This window comes from Hypanus sabinus, chromosome 8 (genome assembly GCF_030144855.1).
Source record: "Hypanus sabinus isolate sHypSab1 chromosome 8, sHypSab1.hap1, whole genome shotgun sequence".
NCBI lineage: Eukaryota > Metazoa > Chordata > Chondrichthyes > Myliobatiformes > Dasyatidae > Hypanus > Hypanus sabinus.
In genome coordinates this window covers 68,093,322-68,113,731 of record NC_082713.1, presented here as the reverse complement: position 1 = coordinate 68,113,731, position 20,410 = coordinate 68,093,322, and the positions used below count along the sequence as shown (strand labels likewise).

Sequence of the window (20,410 nt, the reverse complement as noted above, 5' to 3'; positions counted from 1 at the left end):
TGAGAAGGCCTCTTGCAGAGAGTCAGCACACTTAAGGCTGCTGGGCCAGACAACATCCCAGGTCAAGTACTCAGACATCTTCATAGACATCTTCAACATTTCATTCATCCAGACTGCTGTGCCCACATGCTTCAAATCAGCCACCACCATCCCCATACCAAAGATCTCTCCTCCTTCAGAACTAAGCAGCGACTATACCCAGTGGTAATGACACCAATCATCATGAAGCTCTTTGAATGGCTGATAATGAGACACATCAAAACTCCATCTCTGGACACTCACCAATGTACTTACAGACTGAACGTCTCTATGACAAATGACATAGCATCTGTCATGCATCTGGCCCTGACACACCACTGTGTGTACACTGACATCAGAAAGCTGTTTCTGGATTTCAGTTCAACATTAAACACTATTATCCCACAGATCCTGGTAAGCTATCTCCTTGCTCCTCAGCCTAAATACACCATTGTACAACTGGGTGTGGACTTCCTAACCAACTGACCTCAGATAGTCCTGATGCACAATCACACCATCATCCTCAACTAGGGCTGTCACTGAGCTGGACACACAGCTCACAGATGAATACATGCTCAAGTAATCACATGTAGTCAAGTGCACTGATGACACAACAGTGATGGGGCTCATCATCAACAATGATGAGGTGGCCTATAGAGGGGAGGTAGAAGAGCTCAAGTGCTGGTGCCAGGCAAATAACCCTCTTCCTCAATGTCAACACAACAAAGAAGGTGGTTATGGACTTCAGGAGAACTCATGGCTGTCACACCCCTCTTTACCCTGGTGGCACAGCAGTGGAAACTGCGAGTATTTTCAAACTCCAGGGACAGCACATCTCACACTCCTTAACTTCAAGACAATGTCTGTTGAAGTGTGGCATTCAAGATTTGCAGCATATGCAGAATCTCTTATGTATGTACAGTAGGTGATATATGTATTTTGGGTATTTTCAAGAATAATAAATAAAATCATGAGAGGCCATGGAGTGAATACACACAGTTCTGCTTTCTCCAGAGAAAGAGAACCAATAGCTAAAGGGCCTAGGTTTAAAATGAGAGGAGAAAGGGATCTGAGGGGGAACTTCTTCGTGCATATAGTTTGTATATAGAACAAACTGTTAGAGGAAGTAGTTGAAGCAGATACAATAATGAAATTTAAAAGACAGTTGGATAAGTATATCAATAGGAAATTTTTAGAGGGATAGGTGCAAAAGATGGTCAAACAGGACTATCCTGGGTGGGCACCTTGGTCAGATCAGCAAGTTGGACTAATGGGCTAATTTCTGTGCTACATGACCCTGATTCTGTAAACTAAGATACCATTCCAAAAACATTTCTCAAAAATAGGCATTCTTCAGGAATTGCATGTGGAGAACGTGCTTATCAAAAATAATCTTGCAGAGAATGGAATACTTTAAAAACAGTCCTTAATTATTGTTTCATTCAAATGCAATATGAACGGGCAGGAGCAAGAAATAAAACAGGCCTTTGCATCCCAATATCTGCCAACAGTCATTTAATGCTCTCAAAAGCTGTTTAATAGCTGTACATTTTATGTACTGTCCTTCCAGGGATATACAACTTCCTGTAATCATCTGCAGATTATTTCTGTGTAAACCTTCCGGTAACGATGTCCCAAGTGTCTTTAATATCCTTCTGTGAACTGCATTCTTCATTGCTCTCAGCTGTCAGTTCACCATAGAAATCCACAAGGACTAAAAATTATAGCACCTTAGAACAACAGCGCTGGAAAAACAACGGCAGCTCTGCCAACCATGTTATCAGCATCACTGGAAACAAAAAGAATTCTTTGTTTCATCATCAGCAAAACCACAGAGCACCATACAGGAGAGCTTCTTATGACTGACTCCAACATGCACTGCTTAACCTGATGGGGCCCTGGTTTGACAAACAAAATAATACAAAGCAAAATATTAAAAGAGAACAACTATTTATACTGCAGTTATTTCTGGAAGTTAGAAAGTTTCATAGGTCAGAAGTTTACAGGAAACCTTACTTTCTTCTTTAACGTTTGTTAGAATAGCTGAACACAGATTTGAATTCAGTCATCTATTTGTCTAATTTGGATCTGATGAATAGAAAAATCACCTGCACATACCTTGTTGTTACTTACAGTACGCATATTATTATTCAGTACACATAGACTGCTTATGCCCACATACAATAGTTTCACCAGGGATTCCTAGGGAGGGAGACGGCTTGCTAATTTAAACAACACAGAACAAAACAAATTCAATCCAGAAAATTAAGTTCTTTTATTCATGTTTTAGAATACGTGCTTTGCTGGCAAGGCCAGCATTCATTTTCCCATGCCTCATTGCTCCCAAACAGAGCCATTTCAAGGAAGATATAACCATGTTGCTTGAACTCTGCTCACAGTCAAAGTGGTGGAAGGGCATGGAAGATGGTTGTGATTGGAGTTGAAGGTTCAAACATTCATTTTTATGGTCAAAGTATGCATGTACAATACAACTCTGATATGCATCTTCTTCAGATAGCCATGAAATACAGAAGAACTGTGAGCATTGTTGAAAGAAAAGACATCAACATTCCTTCCCCCCCTTCCCTGGCATGAAAAAGAAAAAGAAACAAGACCCGCAAACTCCAAAACCTCCCAACACCTCCCTCACACAAATAAGTAACAGATTACCCAAAAAACCCTACAAGAAAATCAGACCCCAAATCTCAACTCCTCCCTCTCAAAAAAAGTAATATATCACCCACTCACTAATCAACAACAAGAAAAACTACGCTAAAAACTGAAGGAGATCAGTATGAAGTGTAGTCCAATAATAACATAAATCTCAAAATATCAAAAACATCCTCCCATCAGCATTCGAGGAGAGTGGCCACATGCCCGCAGTCCTGTGAACAGTGACCTCCATGCTGGGTCTGAGCGCAGCCGTCCCAGCTACCAACCCACGTTGCCCCCGTGGTCTATGTTGAGAGTGACCGTTAACCTCTTCCACATTTGCCTTGATGCTTCAGTCTTTGTCAGCGCTTCAAAATGAAGCTGTTCATGACCCCACATCCCATGTCTGGTCTTTTCCAAGAGAAAGTTCGTGCTCCCGGTCCTCTCCGGACACAGCAGAACGTCCGCGTCATTCGATCAAATTCTGAAATGCATGCCACAGGTTCCAACAGTTTCCATAACAGAATCAAGACAAAAAAGAACAAGTAGAAGGTGCAGAGAAATTTAAATAATTGAAGAGATTTGCTATCTGGAAGATGTTGCCCGAGGAATCGTTGTTTGCTGGTGCCATTTTGACCAGAGGTGAATCATCCCATCCAAGGCCACCATTGCAAGTGCTCCTCAGGACTGGTCCTGATAACTTCAGCTGATTCATAGAAACATCAATATACAGGAATAGAAGCAGCAAGAGACGATTTGGCCCTTCACGCTTGCTCTGTCACTCAATACTGTAATGGCTGCTTCTCCTCTCAACATGATTTTCCTACTGCCATTTTTATGTAGAAATCTATATACTTCCTTCTTTAACAATCAGCACCGTTCTCTGCAGCCTTCTATTGGAGCTAATTGCACAGGTTCAAATTACTTCTAAATGAAGTAATTTCTCCTCATCTCCTAACCTCTTGCCCTTTAACCTAAAAATGTGCCCTCTCCTTCTAGACTCATTAGCCAGGGACAAAATCGCCTTGCCTCCAATCAGTCTGGCACTATCAGAAATGTGTTTGTTTTATTTTGACCTCCTGTTTTTCTAAAGCATAGTGAATACAAAAAAAAAATGGAAATCAGAACAACGGCAGATGCCAGAAATTTAAAACAAAAGCAGAAAGTGCTAGAAATACACAGCTGGTCAAGCCTCAATGGATACAGATGCAGTTAATGTTTCATTTCTGAGGTCCTTCATCAGAACTTGGAAAGAGAGAAAACAAGGTAGCTTCAGGTAGCGGGGAAGATGGGAGCCATGGGTATAACAAAGAGAACATCTCTGGAAGTGTGAGAACAGATGGCAAAATATGATGTTAAAATCAAAGTATGATAGTTAAGCCTCATTGTCCATGTATGTGCTGCTAATAGTAGGGCTGTGGCAGATGGGCAACAAGACAGAATATTTTTTTAAAAAGTCAGTGAATACAAGCCAAGTTGACTTAATCGTTCCTTAAATGCCAGCTCCTTCATCCCAGGAATGAGTCTGATTGGTAATTCTCTGCCAAAGGAAGTGCTGGAAGCAAATACACTTTATTAGATGCACCTGTACATTTGCTCATTATTTAAGATCAAGATTATTTAATGTCACAGGTGTAAAGGAGAACAAAATACTTGCTACTCCAGATCCGATGCAGCGCAGAAAACACAATAAGATAACAAATACAATATAACAAACTCAATAAATACTTTTTAAAATATAAGCTATCTTATATACATAGCTTGATTGTATGTCCATAATGTGATGCCAGGCACAGGTGTGTCTGTACGTAAGCTGACTGACAGAAATAACAAAGTTGTGGTGGTCGGGTTGGATAGTGGGTGGAGATGCTGATCAGCTTTAGTAACTGTTTTGAGTCTTGTAGTCCTGGCATGGATGATACATAGCTTCCTCCCTGATGGGAATGGAACAAATGGTCCATGAGAAAGGTGTGTGGGATCCTTCATGCTGTTACTGGCCTTTTTCCAGCATCATTCTGTACATAATATACGTCCTTGATGGTGAGTAGGCTGGAGCTGGTGATGCATTGAGCAGTTTTGACTTCTCATTGTAGAGGCCTCCTCTCCACTAAAGCGCAGTTTCCATACCATGCTATGCTGTGGCATGTTAGGATGCTCTCTGCTGTGCATCTGTAGAATGACGCAAGTATAGATGTGAATAGTCCAATTCTCTTCAGCCTCAGAAACTAGGTGTGTTGGTGAGCTTCCCTGAGCATTTAGAGTGTGTACTGGGATCATGAGCATACTGTGCATACTGTGCACTCCAAGAAGTTTGAAACTACTCATAGTTCCTTCTGCTGTTCCACGGATGTAAAGGGTGGTCTGGATGGTGCAAATTCCCTTAAAGTCGTTCACCTTTTCCTTTGTCTCTTTGGCATTAAGGAAAAGGTTATTTGCCTACCTCTAGGCCTCGAGCTCTTTCCCCTCTTCTCTGTAGACTGTTTCATCATTGTTAGTGATCGTTGTGTTTTGTAACCAGAAAACATAAAACTAATTGAAACAAAACTTGGAACTGGGAGATGTGTGTGCTTAGTTTTACTTTAAGCATTTATGATGAGATGACATAATAATATATGCCATTCACACACTTTTACATATTACCCATAGTGAATTATTTAAACAAGCAAAGAAAGCTTAATCAAACATCATATATTTACAAAATTATTCAAGTATTACTGAAATATTAAAATCACAACACTCCCCCCTCCCTGCTTAGCTATAAACACCAACTCAATAGAGAATGTGGGAGCCACTTATCTATTTTCCATCACATGGGATGGCCATGATAGAAGTAAATACAGTATGTATAGTTATGTATTCTCATTTCTTTAGTTGTTTAGTTCAGTCTACTCGAGAAAGGCTAAGTCACAGAGATAGCATTTTTTTGTAGTTCGCTATTAGTGCACTTAAATAAGTATAGAACGTTAATTGGGACCACTAATTGAAAATTTATTGGAATGTTATTGAAATGTTATTGGAACACTAATTAAATCACGAACTTTGCTTAAATATGTTAGCTCGTCAGCTAATTTGGTAGTAACTTAAATCGCTAATTTGAACATATTATCACTAATCTAGTTTTGTTAGTTTCTCATCACAACAAGAGTGTTCGGCTTTTCTGGTTTCATGATAAAAGATTGACAGTACCCTTTTTGACTTTGGTACTTTGAAATTTTGGAAGCGTGCCATACAGTGTCAATCCCTGGCTTTGGTTTGTTTTAAAGTAACCACTACAGTTTGTCAACAAAAAAGAGTTATACCAAAAGAAGACCAGTCTTCTGGCTGCCTTGGACCTGTTGGCAAAATTGGAATCACATCAATGAGAAGCCAGAACAGCTCACAGGAAGTGATGAGCTTTTGTTAATTCATGATGTGTATTTGGGGTTTGAACACAGATATGAATGGTCAGCACTGCCTGTCCATTGTGGACCTTTGCACGATCGTGTGGTGTTCGCCTAAGGACTTGTCACTTTGTTTTCTTGAAGTGCTGATCTATTCTAGTTGCTGATGTTTGAATTGAAGATGGTTTGTTTAGTCTGGTTTAAGTGCTGTGGATGTACGGACAGTTCATTTGTTTGCTACATTTATTGAATGGAATAGTGCCCGTGCTGCAGGTGAACAAAGAGTTAATTGTGAGTGGTGCAATAAGGAGAAAGTAACATGAGTGTATTGAAGCATGGAACTGGCACCAACCACTCTGGAATCAGGGCTGGTAGCAGAGAAATTAAACTTACTTCAAAAGCTTTAGTTGGTAGAATCAAAAGTCTTCAAAAGGAATAGAAAATAAAATGTGAACAAAATTAAAGGTTTAATACTATCGATTAATGATCTTGTGAAAATTAAAGAATAAGCCTTACATGTGCAATCTCATTTTGAGGGCTTGACTAATCCCTGTGAAGCTGTTGCTAAGCAACATCACATGCTAATCTCTTTACTTCACAATTTTGAACAGGAAAGTCAAAATAGATGTTTCCAAGCATTGATCGTCATTGTAGTACATTCATAGGGGACGTGAAACAATGGTTGAATCAAACATGTTATACTGAAGATCATGTTGCTGCAACAAGTGAATATGTGGCTCACTTTCATTCAGATAATGTTTCTCAAATTCCAAGGCATGTTTTGACTGTGCATAGAGTAGATATTCCACAAAATGATATGAAACCGAATGAAGGTGTGTCTATTATCAGCGCTCAAAGTTCTGCTACAGGTAGAACATCTGTATCTGATAATTCGTCTGCACACATTAAATTAGAGGCCAATGAAGCAGAGACTAATTTGGATGCATTAATCACAGAGCAACAATTATTGCTGGAAGGGCAAGAGGGACAGCTATGGAAATAGAAGGTACAGTTCAAGTTGTAGGAGGAAATTGCTGCACATATGGCTAAAGTTAATGTGCTAAGGGCTTCAATTATGTCGAGTGATAAAAGTGCTCTAACAGGACAGTCCTATGGTGTGTTTTTCTAGACACAAATAAAAACAAAAGCATTCAATGTCAATGTTGATTAATTTGGTCTGTGAAACATGTAGGTAGTTTACTCTGAAACTGCACTAATGAGACACTCTGAATCCAACAACTCAAAGGGCTCATTGGGATATTCACATGGACAATAGAGATCAAAATAGTATTATTGATATTATGAGGAAGCAAAATGAGATAGCAACCCTATTGATAAAACAGCAATTAATTTCATCTTTGCGTAAGAGAGAGATTCAAATCTTTGATGGTGACCCAATGCTTATCATGCATTCATGAGGATTTTTGAAAACAGTGTTAAAGGCAAGACTGACAGCCATAGCAACTGCCTCTATTTCCTTGAACAGTCCACTGGGGTTCATCCTAGACAACTTGGTAGAAGTTGCCTTCATGTTGACCCAAGGAAAGGATATCTAAAAGCAAAGGCTTTACTGCAGGAAGATTTTGTCAAGGAACAGAAAATAGCATCCGCCTAGATGCAAAAGGCACTTTCAGGATATGTCTGCTAATGTGTCAGTTGTCATAAAGAAATTGCTCTATATACTTAGGCCTAATTGGAGAACAGTAGGCTGGGAACTGTAAGAAAGGCACAACCATAAGATTACTTTAACTGATATTGTTGATTTTATAGAAAGGCAAGTAAAGATTATTACACACCCAGTGTTTGGAAATGTAAAGGATGCTACATCATTTGCAGTAAACAAAGTAGTGAACAAAATGAAATCACAATTTCATTCTAAGGCTAAAGGAAACAGCTGTGTGGCTATTGTGTCCAGTCTGAGAAATAAAACTCAAATTGAACCTGGAACTAACAGAAAGGAAATGGTCTGTTCTGAGAGGATGAACACACATTAGATTCATGCCCTCAGTTGGAGAAAAGGGCTCAGAGAGGGAAGACTCCCTTCCTAAAGGAAAATGGTGTCTGCTTTAGCTGTTTGTGTACAGGACACATCCGCAGGAATTGCAGAAAACGTCTTTCACGTAAGGTATGCAGTATCAAGCATCACTGCATACTTCATATTTGAAAAGGGAGTAGAATCAAAACAAGCCATGAAAGAACCAGACACAACAGTGAGTAATGCTCTGCTTTCCAATGGCCTTACAGGAGCTGGTGATCATGTTTGTAAAAGTCCCATAATTCCAGTACGTCAAGCCTAAGAAGAGTAACAAGACAGAGATTACTTATGCTTTCATTAGATCAAGGAAGTACAGCAGTGTTCTGGACAACCTCAAGGACAATTTCAACCTCACAGAAAAAGGACATAGATTCCCATATGTACCATTGAACAAGAGAAAGTCTTGCAGTGCTGCAGTGTCTCCGAATTGGAAGTGGCTGCTTTAGATGGTGAAAGCTATTGTGATCTACCTAATATCTATATGCAGGGACGTTTGCCTGTCCACAAATGGAACATTCCACGACAGAGGGATCTCCAGAGATGGTCTCACCTGAAACATGTCCATTTGCCAGAGATTGATTCAGAAATTGAGTTACACGTGATTCGAAGTGTTATTATGGACCCCCTGCAATTAGAACAATGTTGCATTGGACTGTGAATGGACCTCTGAAAAGATCAAGGTGATGAAAGAGAGTGTGAACAACTAGACAGTTTTGAATGTAGATGAGCTTTGGCAGCAGGAGGTTAAGGCAGACTTCCCTGGATGCCGTCAGGACAAACAACCTAGTTTGTCAAGAGAAGACCACAAGTTCATGGAGTTGATTGCAAATTCTGCAAAACTGGTGGATGCCTACTACCAGATTAGTTTACCTTTGAGAAAAAAAGAGGTTAACATGCCAAATAATAGGAAGATTGCTGAACAGCATACTCTAAGTCTAAGAATGAGGTTTAAGAACAATTTGTCATTTCACACTGACTACGCAGCTTTCTTGGAGAAGGGTCTCAGCCCAAAACGTCAACTGTACTTTTTTTCCATAGATGCTGCCTGGCCTGCTGATTTCCTTCAGCATTTTGTGTGTGGTGCTCAGCTTTCATGAAGGATGTTATCTCCAAAGATTATTCCAAAAGAGTGCCTGCAGAGGATCTAAAACACAATGTATATTCCACATTGTGGTGCTTATCACACCAGAAAAGGGAAACTTTCTGTTCTGTTTGACTGTGGAGCTACTTTTCAGGAAATATCTCTTAATGCTCAGCTTTTACAGGAACCAGATCCTACTAGCTCACTGAATGGAATCATAACCAGATTCAGAAAAGAACCAGTATCATGGCAGATACTGAATCAATGTTTCATCAGCTTCAAGTACCTGTGAAGATGTAGACCTGTTGAGCTTTCCCTGGGGGGCTGATGGCAACATTAGCCAAGAGATGGCAGAAGTTGCAATGATGGAACATCTCTTTGGGGCAACTTCATCACTGAGCTGTGCCAACTTAGCTCTTAGGAAATATGCTGAAGACAATGAAGAACAGTTCAGCTGCAAGGTATAAGGTGCTTCTATGTTAATGACTGCCTTGTGTCAGTGACCTCTGAGGAAGAAGCAGTGACTCTCTATCATGACCTTTTATCCATTTGTGCTGGAAGCAGGTTTCAACTTGACAAAGTGGATAAGCAACAGACATAGTATGCTGGCTGTGATACCAGAAGAGCAAAAGGTGAAAGGCATGAAGGATTTGGATCAAGATATATCTTCAGTGGAAAGTGTACTGGGTGTGTAATGCTGCATTCAGTCTGATACATTCAACTTGAAGATCATGATACAAGATAGACCACTCATCAGCAGGGGATCCTCTCTACAGTTCCATCTATGATCCCTTAGGAATCTGGAGTGCAGTGGTGCTAAGAAGACCCTACAAAATCTACATAAGAAAGGGCTTGGCTAGGATGACAGTATACCAAAGTCGGATACTCATGAATAAATAAGCTGGCTGGAAGAACTTCAACAGTTTTCAAGTCTGTGAGATGCTTGAAACCCCGGGATTTTGGAGAAGTTACTGCTGTACAGTTACGCCACTTTACAGATGCAAGTGAAGATGGCTATGGAGCAGTGACCTACCGATTAGTTTACAACATGCGCTCACAGATGCATAGTGTCTTTATCATGGAAATATCTAGGGTCAGTTTCCATCTCTCATATGGAGCTCATCTATGTAACACCATGGTCCGGAAAAACATCGTCTCATTTTTACTATGTACTGTACCAGCAGTTATGGTCAAAATGACAATAAAAGTGACGACTATGCTGCAGTGGCAAGCTGCGTGGACACATTGTGGAGGAAGGAGTTACACATGCAGCTTCAGGACTCAGCTTTATGGACTTCTTTGCTGAAGTATTTCAAGAATGAAGCTTCCAGGTCCCAAACCTTCGTTGCAAACAGGGTTTCAGAAATTCTTAAGATCTCAGAGGTATCTCAATGGAAATATATAGATACTTTAAACAATCCAGTAGATGTGGCCTCTAGAGAATTGAAGGGGAAAGTGTTCCTGACTGCTATTAGCACACTTAAATACGTATACAGTGCTAATTTAGCTCGACAGCTTAGTTATGCTAATTAGGACTGCTAATTGGGATGTATTTGGAATACTAACTAGATATAACTTCAGTTTAAACCAACTTTGTTTTAAATATGTTAGTTTGACCAGTAACTTTGTTACTTTGCTAACTTGAACATTTTATCGGTAATTTTGTATCATTAGTTTTTCATTGCTAAAAGTTTGTTTAGTTTTAATGGTTCCATAACAAAGGATTGAAAGTACCTCTACCCGATCTGGAACTTTGTTATTTTGAAACACATCAAATGGTGTTGAACTCCTGGTTTAGGCTTTCAGCGATTTTGGCAGGTGAGACTTGTGATTGTGAAATAATCTCAGATTCTGTTTCCTCCTCTGTGTTGGTTGCAGGAGTTGACTCTGGGACTGTGGATATGGTTCTGACAGCTCTGGATACCTTTGTCTGGGTGGCATTGATATCCTGAACAATTCATGGCAAGCTGCTCAATCTGCTGATCTATCAAAGGCCACTAGACAAAGCTTCAAACCAATGCTTTCACTTTGACCATGCCTAGATGATGGGGACATAGTTCTGAGTTTGGATGGTATGACTCTCAACAATCAATAAGGCAACCCCCATCAATGATAAGTTCATCCAGGTACTGATAAAAATGGGGGAAGTGGAGATTCTGCTGCACGCACCTGACATTTTGGGCATGTAGACCTGAGACAGTGTGGGGTCTTTTCTGGTTTTCTTATCCATCATCTCTGCTATAATAGAGAGACTTTCAACTTGCATTTGGGAGAATACGTTGGTGGAGTATCCTCTTTTGTAAATTTTTCAGGCTATTTTGTTTCCAAGCGTAAATGGGACAGTCAATCAGCATTTCCATGATTATTCATTCTCTTAAATTTAGTCTTGTAATTATGTCCTCCAAGAAATAGAGCCCATCTCTGCATTTCTGTTACTGCTGTTAGGAGAACACCATTCTGTGGATTGAAAATGAACGCTAGTAGTTGATGATCGGTAATGAGGGTAAACTTTCTCCCATACAAGTGCTGGTTGAAACATTTTACATCCCAAACCAGACTGAAAGCCACTCTGTCAATCTATGTGCAATTGTTCTCTGTAGTGGTACAGGAACATGATGCAAAGCTCATAGGGCATTCACTTCCACCACTCATAACGTGACATACTTCACCTATTGCATAAGGCGAGGCATCACAGGCAGGCTTCACTGGATGACACGGATGATAATGTGTGAGTATAGTGTCTGATGTCACCATTTCTTCTGCCTTTTAGAAAGCCACCTCACACTGCTTTGTTCATTGCCATTTTTTCCCAATCCGTAGTGCTGAGTTCAAAGGGTGAACTCAACAGCCAATTTAGCAGGAATCTGTGATAGTAATTGATAAATCATAAAAATATATTTTATATTCTTGTATAATACTTGTGTGTCAATGACCACAGTAAGTGATGCTTGGCTTAAAGAATTCACACTTGTTGTGCTGTGCTCTGAGACCATAATCTTCTAATCATTTTAACACTGTCTTAAGATTTTTAAGATGCTCCTTGTCATCCTTACCGGTAACAATGAAGTCATCCAGATAACACTGAGTGCCTGGACAGCCTTGCAACACCCGGTCCGTAGCTTTCTGCCAGAGTGCAGGTGTAGAGGCTACTACAAAAATAAGCCTCATATAGTGATAAAACCCTTTGCAAGTGCAAATGGCGAGAAACACTTCAGACTCTTCTTCTCACTCTATATGTAAGTAAGCCTCAGCTAAGTCCACTTTGCTGAAATGTTTTCGTCCAGAGAGTTTTGTAAAGATATCGTCTATCCTTGGCAGAGGATACTGATCTATTTTCAGTACTGGGTAGCTGGTGAACTTAAAATCATCATAGATCCTGACAGGCTCATTACTCTTGGCTACTGGGACCACTGGCATTGCCCATGGGCTCCACTCAACCTTGGAAAGAATTTCTTCAGCCTCTATGCGATGTAGCACAGTGACTACTTTATCTGGAACTGGGCAGGCTTTGTAAAACTTGAGTATTCAATTTCATATAACACTATTTTACCCTTGATATGTTTGTGTTTTCCAGTGCCATTCCTGAACACTGCTGTGGTATCATCCTGTACCTTTTTAAATTCATTTTCTGTTGACTCTATTGCAGGAGATGTGGCCTAGAACTGGTGGATAGATCTTCAGTAAAGTTATAGTTTTCTTTGTCAATCAAGCCCAACCATGTTGGCTCTCCTGTTTTTACCACATAAAGCATTCTGTAATCAATAATGATTTCAGTTTTGAATGTACCCACATTAATTTCACGATATCAGCAAACTCATTTCAACTGGTTGGAGTAGTTAATCTTCAAAGCAGACTGAATGCTTTTACACCCAATGCACTCAGCCAATTGGCACCCGCTTTTTGTTGGCTATTTTATTTGCTTCAAGATACTACTCAATTCACTCAGAATGCAAAATCCAGTTATCTTCTGTGCAGTTGAACTCATCTATCTTTCCAATGTAGCCAGCCATTTCTGTTCTTTTTTTTATTTATGATTATTAACAACCGGTACTCATTGCTTATGAACCCATGAATTCATCCATTTCTAGCCTTTTTTTAAAAGCCAGATGTCTCGCTGCTCGTCAACAGGAGGTAGTCATCCCAGGGTCTTTTAAAACGTCCTCATCATCACTGTTATGCTTCGTAACTCCAAATCATAAAATGACTGGAAAGAAAACACAGAGCAAAGAAATGTGTGTGCACTTAAGTTTCACTTTTACTTTAAGTGAGGCATGCACTTATGAAGTAGTAGCATAATGATGTATGACATTCATGTACATTTACATATAACCCATAATGAATTATTTAAGTAAAAAAAGAATGATCAATCAAACAGTATACTTACATTACTCAAGTGTTACTGAAATATTAAATACATTACAGTGATGAGCCCCACCTCTATTGTGCCATTGGTGAACTTGGAAATGTGATTACTTGGGTGTTTGTCCATGAGCAGAGTGTACAACAAAGGACTCAGCACACATCCCTGGGGGGCACCCGTGTTCAGGATAATGGGGAGGGGGGAGCAGTGGTGCAAACTGACCATCTGAGGTCTGTTGGTCAGTGGTGCATTTAGATTGAGGAGTTGGGGTTTGTTCACCAAGGTCTGTTGGGCAAGAGTGTTAAATGCCAAAGTGAAATCCAGCAACAGCATTCTGACATCAGAAAGGGAAAGAAATGCGATTTAAGTGACTTTGACCATGGAGTGAGTTTTGGTGCCATACTGGGTGGTTTTAGTATCTCAGAAACTGTTGCTGTCCTGGGATTTTTACTCACAATAGTCTCTAAAGTTTATAGAGAATGGTGTGATGAACAATAAAACAAGCACACAGTGAGCTGCAGTTCTGTGGGCGAAAACACCTTGCTAATGAGAAAGGTCAGAGCAGGGTGGCCAGACCGGTTCAAGCTGACATGAAGGCAATAGTAACTTAAACAACCATACTTTACAACAATAGTGTGCAGAAGAGCATCTCTGATCACAGACATCGAGACTCAAAGTGGATGCGTTACAGCAGCAGAAAACCATGAAAATACACTCAGTGGCCATGTTGTAAGGTACAGAAGGTACCTAATAAAGTGGCCACTAAGTGTACAGATACTATGTTTAACGGGCATTTAGACAGATACTCAAATGGCTAAGGCATAGTAAGATATGGTTCTAATGTAGACAAATGGGTTTGATGTAGATGAACAAATGGTCAGCATAGATGTAGTGGACCAAAGGGCCAATTTTTGTGCTATGTGACTCCCTGAAGTTTTGCTATCCCTCTACTATGGCAAGTATATTGCTTTTGAGGCAAGGAGATCTAAACAACACACAACATTCCAGTTGTGGTGTCACCACCAAGGGCATATATAATTGTCCAAAGACATCCTTTCTCTTCTGCACAAAGCATCTTGCAGTGAAGCCCAACACTGCCTTCTTAATTGTTTGTTTCTCCTGTTAGCTTTCAGTAATTGATGTACAATGACTTTCAGATCCTTTTTGATCATTAACATTTTCCAGTTTCTGACCTTATAAACAATATTCTGTATTTTCTCTTTCCTACTAAGTAGATAATCTCACATTTGTCAACATTATTCTGCATGAGTCAGATATTTTTCCCACTCACTTAACTTGCCTCAATCACTTTGATACCTTCTTGGGTCATTACAGCCCCACGCAATTTTGTGCCATTTCAAAACTTAGAAATATTACATTTGGTTTCCTTGATCCAAATTCTTGACTAGTATTATTTATAGTATGGTACCCCAGCAGTACCAGCAGCCACCATGAAAAAAGAGCAATTCATTCCTATTGTGTCCATTATTCAGTTTTGATCCATCAATGACTTCATGTGGATAGATAGTTTGTTGGTGCTTACACAATACAAAATTCTATTTAGACCATAAGACATAGGAGCAGAATTAGTCCATTCAACCCATTGAGTCTGCTCCACCATTCCATCATGGCTGATCCCGGATCCCACTCAACCCCTTCTGCCTTCTCGCCATATCCTTTCATGTCCTGACCAATCAGGAAGTGATCAACTCACAGACTTGACCTCCACCGACAGACTGTGGCAAAGCATTCCACAGATCCACTACTCTTTGGCTAAAAAAATCCTCCTTGCCTCTATTCTAAAAGGTTGCCCCTCAATTTGAGGCTGTGCCCTCTAGTTCTTGATAGCCCCCACCAAAGGGAACATCCTCTCCACATCCAGCCTATCTAGTCCTTTCAATATTCAGTAGGTTTCAATGAGATCCCCACGTATTTCTTTAAATTCCAATGAGAACAGGCCCAAAGCTGTCATGTCTCCTCATATGATAACCCCTTCTATCCCGGAATAATCTTTGTGAACCTCCTCTGGACTCTCTCCAATGACAACACATCCTTTCTGAGATATGGAGCCCAAAACTGTTTACATATCAAAAATGAAGGAATCTATATCTACATTCAGCAAAACTTCATCAACCTTCAGACACAGGCTGAAAACTGGCAAGTAACACTTCTACCACAAAAATACTTGCATGACAATCTGCAACAAGAGAGACTCCGATATCCCACCCTTGTCATGCAGTGGTATTACCAATGCAAATCTCCATTATCACATTCTGGAAGGATAACTGTTAACCAGAAATTGAACTACACCAGACACGTAGAAAAAGTACCCTCAGGAGGAAATAAGAGGCCAGGTATCTTAATACTGACATTATGAAAGAGAATAACTAAAGAGAAGGCAGGTCCACACAAGGATAAAGATGATCATTCCTGCTTGGAGTTAGAGGAAGTGGTTGAGGTATTAAATGAGTATTTTGTGCCCGTATTTACTGAGGACGATTTAGAGGATAGTGTAAACAGAGTGAGGAATGCTAATGGGCTGGGACAGTGTGAGATTAAGGAAGAGAGACTCCTGGGTCATTTGAAAAGCATAAAGGTGATTAAGTCTCAGGGCCAAATGGCATACACTCAGTGGCCACTTTATTAGGTTAAGTTTACGTTCATACAAGTATCTAATCACCCAATCATGTGGCAAAACTCAATGTATGTAATCATAAACAAAGAGTTCTGTTGTTAACTAGACCAGATATCAGAATGGGGAAGATACGTGATCATAGTAACTTTGACTATGGAATGACAGTTGATGCCAGACAGGATAATTTCAGTATTTCAGAAACTTAATCGCTTGGAATTTTCACACACAACAATCTCGAGAGTTTACAGCGAATGATGCAAAAAAACATCCAGTGAGTGGTAGTTCTGTGGGCGGAAACACCTTGTTGATGAGAGAGGTCAGAGGAGAACAGACAGTCTGGTTCAATCTGACAAGAGGGTGACAGACACTCAAACAACCATGCATTACAACAGTGGTGTGCAGAAGAGCATCTCAGAACACACAATACATCAAACCTTGAAATAGATGGGCTACAGCAACAGAAAATCATAAACTACACTTAGTGGCCACTTTATTGACAATGTGACCTCTGAGTGTATATTAAACACTTGGATGAAAATATGGATGGGTAGATTAACAAATTTGCTGATGACACCATGATTGGTGAACTGGGTACAGTGTAAAGTTCTATCAAAGAATACAGTATATAGATCAGTTACAGATATGTACATAGAAACATAGAAAATAGGTGCAGGAGTAGGCCATTCAGCCCTTCGAGCCTGCATCACCATTCAGTATGATCATGGCTGATAATCCAACTCAGAACCCTGTACCTGCTTTCTCTCCATACCCCCTGATCCCTTTAGTCACAAGGGTCATATTAGATATGTGGCACTTAAATATATTATATATTATCCCTCTTAAATATAGCCAATGAATTGGCCTCAGCTGTTTCCTGTGGCAGAGAATTCCACAGATTCACCACTCTCTGTGTGAAGAAGTTTTTCCTCATCTCAGTCCTAAAAGGCTTCTCCTTTATCCTTAAACTGTGACCCCTCGTTCTGGACTTCCCCAACATCGGGAACAATCTTCCTGCATCTAGCCTGTCCAATCCCTTTAGAATTTTATATGTTTCAATAAAATTCCCCCTTAATCTTCTAAATACAGATAAGTGACAGCTGGAGTTTAAATGGAACAAGTGTGAGGTATTATAATTAGGGAGGTCAAACGAAAGAATAAAGTATACAATTAATGATAGACCCCTAAATGGCACTGAATTTCAGAGGGAATGCACTGTACCAAACTATAGTTCACTGAAAGTGGCTGTGCAAGATGGTGAAATGGTGCCTTGCCTTCATTTGTTGAGGTGTTGAGTATACGAGTCATGCCTCAGCTGTATAAAACTTCAGTTCGATGGCACTTGGAGTTTTGCTTGCAGTTCTAGTCACCCTATTATAGGAAGGATGCGGACACTGTAGAGAGGGTGCAGAAAAGGTTTATCAGGACACTCCCTGGATTAGAGGATATGAGCTGTAAGGAAAGATTGGACAAATTTGGGATTTCTTCTGAGAGCATCTGACGCTGAGGAGGTGACCTTATAGAGGTTTTTATAATACATAGATAGGGAAGATAGTCAGATTGTTTTTCCTAGGGTATAAATGACAAACACTACAAGACATGCTTTTAAGGTTAGAGGGTAGGAAATTTAAAGGTGACATGAGGGACAAGTTTTATTTTATGCAGTGTGGTAGGAGCCTCGTATAGTTTACTACAGGTAGTAGTGGAAGCAGACGGATTGGTGGAGCTTAAGACAGTTTTAGATACACATATGAATGTGAAGGGATGGAGGTATAAGGATGTTACACAGGAGGAAGGCCCTTAGTAAAAAAATGGCATCAAGGTCAGCACAACATAAAGGGCTAAATGGCCTGTCAAGTGCTCTACTTTTCTATGTTCTATTATTCTGCAACCAATGGCTCAAATTCTAACACACTGAAGACTTTCCACCATACAGCAAAGTATTTTGCTTGACTGGAACCCCTAACATTCAAACCCTCCATATACCATAAGTACAATATGTACCACACACAGCATGGCCTGCGTTACTCACCTTGACAAGTCCAGCAGTAACTCCCATACCTATAACCTCTACCAACAAGAAGGATAACAGCAATAGATATATCAGAACACCGTAACTGCAGCATCCCCTGCAAATTACACACCATTCTGGCTGCAAAATTTATCATTATTCAATTATCATGGTCGGGTCTAAGTCCCATAGGTTCCTACCAACAGTATTGTGGGAGTACATTCACTAGAAGATCTATAGCAGTTCAAGAAGGTAGTTCATTCGAAAGAATGAACATATAAAAATAAAAGTTTTTGGTTAACTCACCTTTTCTCCATCCAACAGTCCAAATATTTACTGTCAAGTTAGGGAAAAATAACAGCATTTAATGCCATCTGGGTTACATCAGTATTACATAACATGTTAAAACATTCTAAATCTATGGTGACTCACACAGATCTAGTGAAAGCTATCTTGGATAAATCTTTAAGCATTTGTATTATTATGACACTGGTGAGGGCAGTGTTTGTTATCAATTCCTAACTATTTGTCAATCATCCCTTTGAACCACTGTTGTTGTTCTAAAGGTCATCCTACAGTACTATTGGATAGAGATCTAGGATTCATAACAATGAAAGGATAAAGTATCCACTGTGCATTTTGCAGAGAATATACACTGTAGCAACACTACAATATTGCTGTAAGATATGAACATCCAGGATACCAGATGGAGCATCGTGCTTTGTCCTGGATGATGTTGAGCTTCTTGAACGCTGTTACTTATCTAAGTAACTAAAAGCCATTTCTTCAGCCTCCTTATAGATAGTGAAAAAGTTTCAAGAAGAGAATAACTCACCTCAAGATACACAGCTTCTGAATTGCTCTTCTATCTACAGGATATACAGTATGTGGCTGGTCCAATTCAATTTTCCTTTCACAGGTGACTCCGCAGACAACTTCTGAATAGGCAATTGATGACAGTAGCACCACAATATCACTAGTTAATAAAAAATATCCATGAGGCATATAATTTTCTCCAAATATATTATTGTGTATACACCCATTAATTTAATTATTATTAGCCAAAATTTGATCTTTCTCCACAAATATCAATACATTTCACTGACTGATAGCAAAAGTTTTGCCCAATCACAAAAAAAATCAAATGATGTCCTTTTTATCTACCCCGGCCCAAACGAGTTAGTGACATTCGCACCTGTTATTAATTTCTGACAAGTCAATTAATTCTTAGCTCAAACCGCATCTTGGAATTTCATGGTAATCATTATAAAGTCACAAGAACAACAAATCTGGAAAAAAATGGACTTTGGTTTTAGATAATCTTTAATTTCAAAGGGAAAGTAAAGAGTGAGTGAGCTGACAAAATTAAAGATTAAAATGGACTTAAAAGTTAATATCAAGTGACACAATCCAGAACCTAATCAATCCTTAGTGAATCTTCCATGTTTACCTATTCAGGATAGAATTATGAAGAACGACTTTAAAGAAACCTTCCAGTATTAAGACATTCAGTACACATGAATTTGTTTAGAAAGAACCAGCCTGCCAAGATCTAAATGTAGGAAGAATCCTAATGAAGTAAATATTGTTTTAGTGTTTTTAATAATATGACAATTAAATGCATATTAAATAATTTTAATTTGTATTGATTGCTTAATAGAATGTTGGCTCTTTCACTGGTAGCTTTGTAGAAGAACTGCTATGCACAATTACAAATCATGTGCTTAGGTTCCACTGGTCACTAATTAAAGACTTTTTTTATTTTATGATACATAGCACTGACTGAATATTCCGCACATATGATTTACGAGCAATTAGGCAGTATATTGGATTGCACATATGTAAGGGCAAATTTAATGTTTATACCTATACAGTAATAATTAATAATTTTATTCTGAGCGGAGAACATTAGTTTTCTGTCCAATTTGCGTTTTAGGCATTTCTACAAAACGTGCTTTGAAATTAGAATGCTGGCCCAGGACGAAGCTTTAGGTATACATTCTTAGTGTAAGGGGAATGTGCAATCAGAATCTGGTACTTTGGGTCAATTCTACCATTCAGCTGGATATGAACTGTATCATAATTTCATTTGTCACCTTGCTCACATTTTCTTTAATACCCTTATCTAACAAATTCCTAATAATCTTGGTTTTCAACGCTTTTCTCGCCCTACCCATAATGGCTAGTTGAGGAAGATAACTGTACAGAATTAACAAATACTTACCCAGAATATTGTTTATA

The 20,410-nt window shown here is 39.4% G+C and overlaps 1 protein-coding gene across 11 annotated transcripts in view; it reads right to left on the bottom strand.

The window, feature by feature from the left end:
• The window catches only part of LOC132398212 (uncharacterized), an 89,126-nt gene extending 69,839 nt beyond the window's left edge, over nt 1–19,287 (bottom strand). For 3 of the 11 annotated variants that reach the window (XR_009513588.1, XM_059977316.1, XM_059977319.1), the window contains exon 1: nt 18,476–18,634. The gene's annotated coding sequence lies outside the window, so the exon portion shown is untranslated. Of the gene's footprint in view, nt 1–10,900; nt 13,371–17,429; nt 17,553–18,190; nt 18,295–18,475; nt 18,635–19,004 lie in introns of those variants that run through there. The other 8 variants (XR_009513582.1, XR_009513585.1, XR_009513586.1 and 5 more) reach the window with 6 other exon arrangements.
• Nucleotides 19,288–20,410: the final 1,123 nt, after the last annotated feature.